This window comes from Mesocricetus auratus, unplaced genomic scaffold, assembly GCF_017639785.1.
Source record: "Mesocricetus auratus isolate SY011 unplaced genomic scaffold, BCM_Maur_2.0 Super-Scaffold_4256, whole genome shotgun sequence".
NCBI lineage: Eukaryota > Metazoa > Chordata > Mammalia > Rodentia > Cricetidae > Mesocricetus > Mesocricetus auratus.
Window position 1 is genome coordinate 128,327,395 of NW_024429182.1, and position 6,000 is coordinate 128,333,394.

Genomic DNA, 6,000 nt, shown 5'->3' on the forward strand with positions numbered 1-6,000 from the left:
CTTCTGGCACATCATCAATACTGGGCCCTCACCAAAACTCCTCTCAGATGTCCTGCTGTTGTCCGGAGTCATGGAGATCCTGCGGCTATGGTTCTGAAGAACTGGTCCCTTCACACACTCCAGCAGGCCATAGATTGGGTACATGTTGGGGTGGAACAACTCAAAGCCCTGGATGTGGGCCTGAGTGGTAGTTGAGTTGGTCAGCCTGGGCCTCCACCGGGACACCTCCCTCAGGCAGGGGTCATGGCTAGGTCCCACGCTGAGGCTGTCTAGGATGGGAGGGGTGTTCTCCCAGGGCTGTTTAAGACCCAGAGCTGGCTCTCCCACGCCCACACCACTGGGGCCAGTTCCCCCTCCAAGGGTGGCTCCTATTTCACTGAGACAGCTGATGAGAGTCAGAACCAGTTCTTGGATACCCAGGCCACCTGGGCCAGCTCTCCCATGGACCCCAGCGCGGTAACTCAGGTCACAGTTATCAACATAGACCTCGGCTGCAGTTGGGAAACAGACTCAGACTCAGACTCAGACATGGTCCTTGGCTGCAGCACAGGCGCAGACATCACCATGGTCCTGGGTGGCAGCATAGGCCACTCAGATTAGTATGGCCTTGGCGGTCGCTTGGTCTGAGGCCTCAGGTGGTAGCCTCAGCACCGGACATCCACACGTCTTTTGGTGGCAACACAGACCACGGACATCAACACAGATCCCAGCTTCACATGGCCCCAGGTATAGGCCACCCATATCAGTCTGTTCCTCACACCATCTCTACTTAAGTTCCACTCCCCTCCACAATGCATGAACCACTTTGGCTCCAGCCTGTCAGGACACCAGGAAGGCGGGCAGGCCTGTGGATACCGGGCATCTCAGCTTTGTTCTTATTATGTACAGGGCAAGGTGAGGGAGAAAGATGCATACTGTCCTTACCATGTGCTCATTTCTGCTTAGAGGCAGGAAGTATCCAAATACAGCATGTGTCATGTAACCAACAAAACAAATGAAAACACATTTAGTTGAATTGTCAAACGATTTTTGAGTCAACCCCAAAGAAGAGCTGAAGAATGTGTTGGGTTTATGGATTCTAAAACAATCACACTGGTTCCTCAAAACACTGAAATGGAACACACACACACACACACACACACACACACACACACACACACACACACACACACACGCACACACACACGCACACATGTTGTCAGGGATGTTTTGCTTCCTGGAGCTCATACAGATAGCAGGGCCAACAGTTCCAATTTAATTAGCACCTATTCATCCCAAGGCTTCTCAGGGTAAGTTCCAAAAGAGTCGCAACCATTTGCTCTCTCACACAACAGTGCCAACATAAAAGATGAAAAGAAACAAAAAGAAAGACTCCATTTTAGATGTGCCAGAGGAAACCTGTGCTGTGAGACCAAATAACCTTCAGAGGCTGCCGTGTACATGAGTGGCACACAGAAAGAAAAGAAAGAAAAAGAAACCAAATGCAAAAGCAACAGCTACAACGAAAAGCCTTGGGAGCTTAGCTAAACACACCATCTAAAGTCCAGGGAGAAAACCAACCTTGTGAATATGGTTGGGACTGAGCAGAAATAATGAAGAGGTTTTGTAATGGCCCATAGTGCACATCGCACTTCTGGGGTAGAAGGCTGCCTGGGTCAAGACCCCAACTGGAACACAGGGTCACACTGGGAAAGGCTGTTCCCTCACGTTCCTGACCGTCCAGATGGAAATTAAAGATCCCAGGATACTTTTCGAATTAGCCCAGGGGATCACACAGCTGTCTGGGCCAACAGTGCCCGGTCTCAATAAAACTCAACTTAATGTGCCCGGCTGGGAAGGAGCCGCTCTCAAATATAGAAGAGAATTTGTGTTCATGTGCACAATTATTAGACCGTCCTTGGAGCATTGTAATTATTTTATAATCCACAAGGGACTTAAGATACTTAGAAAGGAGGATGCTATGAAAAAGTCAATTTGATTGTAATTTATAATTGAATTTATCCATGGAGAAACAATGCGTCATGAAATGAAGACATCTTCTGGGAGTAGATTTACAGGTGTAGGATTTATAACTAGTGGCTAAGTGCCAAGAAAATTAAAATTCACAATAACAACTTTCAACGAAACATGGCTTTAAGGTTGAATGTTCATATTTAAGGGAGGGGAAGATTCTAAGCATTTTAATACCTCAGTCACTTACTAATTTGGTATCAGCTCAGTGTTGTGTAAATAGATCTATTATGTAATGAGTCTCCATCACCTTCCCCCAACTAGTTCTTAGACACCATGTGCTTCCCCTAAAAAGAATTAAGAAACAAAAAATCATAGTAATCTCTTAGTAACTGGCTCCAAGAAAATGTTAAGAGGACAGTAAGCATATCTTAGATCTTAGATGAGAACAAAGAACATCACCTATTTAGGTGCCTAAATTCCCATGGACAGCAGTAATAGATCCTTTTAAATCCACCAGCCCTGGACAAACTGAATTCAATTTCCATACACAAACACACACACATACATACATACATACATACATACACACACACATACACACACACACAAATAGGTTTTTTAATTTATTTATTTTACACTGCAGCAGCATTTCCCCCTCCCTCCCTTCCTTCCATTCCCTCCCACTTCCCCTTTGTCCCAACTCCCTCAATCGACTCCTCTGTTTCTGTTCAGAAAGGGGCAGGCAACCCACAGATATCAACGAAGCATGGCATATCTTGTTATGGTAAGACTAAGCTCCTCCCCTAGTATTAAGGCTGGACAAGGCAATCAGTTTGGGGAATAGATTCCTAAGAGCCAGCCAAAGTATTAGGGACAGACCCTGCTCCCATTGCTAGACCAAGCTACACAACATTCACAGATGTGTAGAGGACCTACAGCAGTCGCATGCAGGCTCCCTGGTTGTTGATTCAGACTCTGAGAGCCCCTATAAGTAAGGTTAGTTGTTTCTGTGGGTTTTCTTGTTATGTACCTGTCCCCTCTGGCTCCTACAATCCTTCCTCCCTCTCTTCAGTAGGATTACTGAAGCTCAGCCTGTGGGTCTCTGCATTTGTCAGTCACTGGAGGAAGGCTCTCTGAGGACAATTGGGGTAGTCAGCAATCTGACCACAGGAGAGGGCCAGTTCAGGCTATTGCTAGGAGTCCTAGCTGGGATCATCCTTGTAGATTTGTAGGAGTTTCCCTTATGTCAGGTTTCTACCTGACCCTGAAATGTCCCCCCATTCCAGTCATCTCTTTCAGTACTCTCCCCTTCCATGCACCCCTAACCCTATCTTTCAAGTTAACATCCCCACCACCCCCTAGTCTACCCAGGAGATCTCTTCTATTTCCCCTTCCCAGGAAGATCAATGAGACCCTCCTTGGGCCCTTGTTACCTAGCCTCTCAGGGTGTCTGACTGCAGCATGGTTATCCTTTATTTTACAGCTAATATCTACTTATGAGTAAGTACATACCATGTTTGTCTTTCTAGGTCTGAGTTAGCTCACTCAGGATGATCCTTTCTAGCCCCATCCATTTGCCTTCAAATTTTATCTGACATCATTGTTTTTAACAGCTGAGTAATACTCCATTTTCTTTATCCAGTCTTCAGTTTAGGGGCAGCAAGTTGTTTCCAGGTTCTAACTATCATGAATAAAGTTGCTATGAACATAGGTGAGCAGGCATCTTGGGTATGATTGAGCATCTTTTGGGTATATGGGCAAGAGTGGTATAGCTAGCTGGGTCATAAGGTAAATTGATGTGGCAGTTTCTTGGAAAACTTCAAAAGTGCCTTACAAGTTTGCACTCCCATGAGCTATGGAGGAGGGTTTCCCCTAGCTCCTTATCCTCTCTCGCATAAGCTGTCACTTGCGGTTTTTTGTTTGTTTGTTTGTTCGTTTTGTTTTGTTTTATCTTACCATTCTGACAGGTGTGAGATGGAATCTCAGAGTCATTTTGATTTTCATTTCCCTGATGGCTAAGGATACTGAACATTTCAAGTGTTTCTCAGCCATTTGAGATTCTTCTGTTGAAAATTCTGTTTAGTTCTGTACTCCATTTTTTTAAGTTGGATTATTTGGTTGTTTTCTTATGTCTAATTTCTAGTGATTTTTATACATTTTGAAGATCAGCCTCCTGTTGGAAGTGGGGTTAAGTGAAGATCGTCTCCCATTCTTTAGGTTGCTATTTATGTCCTATTAACAGTGTCCTTTGTCTTACAGAAGTTTTTCAGTTTCATGGGGTCCCATTTACTATTTGCCATTCTTAGTGTCTATGCTATCAGGGTTCTATTCAGAAAGTTGTCTCCTGTGCGAATGAGTTCAAGGTTACTCTCCACTTCCTTTTCTTTCAGGTTCAGCGTAACTGGATTTTGTTTTGTTTTGTTTTGTGTTGAGCAGGGTTTCTCTGTATTGGTTTGGAGGCTGTCCTGGAACTCACTCTGTAGATCAGGCTGGCCTCGAACTCACAGAGATCTGCCTGCCTCTACCTCCTGAGTGCTGGGATTAAAGGCGTGCTCCACCAACATCCGCTATAGCTGGATTTATGTTGAGGTCTTTGATCCACTTGGACTTGAGTTTTGTGTAGGGTAACAGAGATAGATGTATTTGCATTCTTCTGCATGCTGACATCAAGTTATGCCAGCACCATTTGTTGAAGGTGCTTTCCTTTTTCCATCGTATAATTTTGGCTTCTTTGTCAAAAATCAGTTGTCTGTAGATGTATGGATTTATGACTTGGTCTTCAATTAGATTTCATAGATCCTTCTGTTTTTATTCCAATACCACACTGTGTTTTTATTACTATAGTTTTGTAGTAGACCTTGAGATCAGGGATGGTGACACCTTCAGCAGTTCTTTTATGGTACAGGATTATTTTAGCTATTCTGGATTTTTGTTTTTCCATATAAAGTTGAGTATTGTTCTTTCAAGGTCTGTAAAGAATTATGTTGGAATTTTGATGGGGATTTCATTGAATCTGTGGATTGCTTTTGGCAAGAAGGCCATTTTACTATGTTAATCCTACTGATCTATGAGCATGGGAAGTCTTTCTGTCTTCTGATGTCTTCTCCAATTTCTCTCTTCAAAGACTTGAAGTTCTTGTCATAGAGGTCTTTCACTTATTTGGTTAGAGTTACCTCAAGATGTTTCATATTATTTGTGACTATTGTGAAGGGTGTTGTTTCCCTGATTTCTTTCTCAGTCCATTTATCATTTGTATATAAAAGGGCTACTGATTTTTTTTAGTTAATCATGTATCCAGCCATATCACTAAAGGTGTTTACCAGCTGTAGGAGTTCCCTGGTAGAATTCTTGGGATCCCTTATATGTACTATTGTATCATCTGTAAATAGTAATACTTTGACTTCTTCCTTTCCAATTTGTATCCCCTTGATCAGCTTTTGTTATCTTATTGTTCCAGCTAGAACTTTGAGTACTGTATTGACTATATATAGAAAGAGTAAACAATCTTGTCTTGTTACTGATTTTAGTTGAATTGCTTTGAGTTTCTCACCATTTAATTTGATGTTGACAGTCAGTTAAGTCAGTTTGATTCATTACATCTGTTAGTTCCATTGTTTCTCTGTTTGGCTTCTGTCTGTATGACCTGTCCATTGGTGAGAGTGAGATGTTGAAGTCTCCCACTGTTACTGTGTGCTTCAATAGAATATTTAAGCTTTAGTAATATTTATTTTACAGGCGTGGTTGCCCTTGTATTTGGGGCATAGATGTTCAGAATTGAGACACCATCTTGGTGGGTTTGTCCTTTGATGAATATGAATTGTCCTTCTCTATCTCTTTTGATTGATTTAGGTCTGAATTCTATTTTGTTAGATATTAGGATAGCTACACCAGCTTGATTCTTTGGTCTGCTTGATTGGAAAACCATTTCCCAACCCTTTACTCTGGGATAATAACTGTCTTTGATACTGAGGTGTTTTTCTTGCATGCAGCAGAAGGAGGGATCTTGCCTTTTTATAAATTCTGTTTGCCTGTGTCTTTTTATTGGTG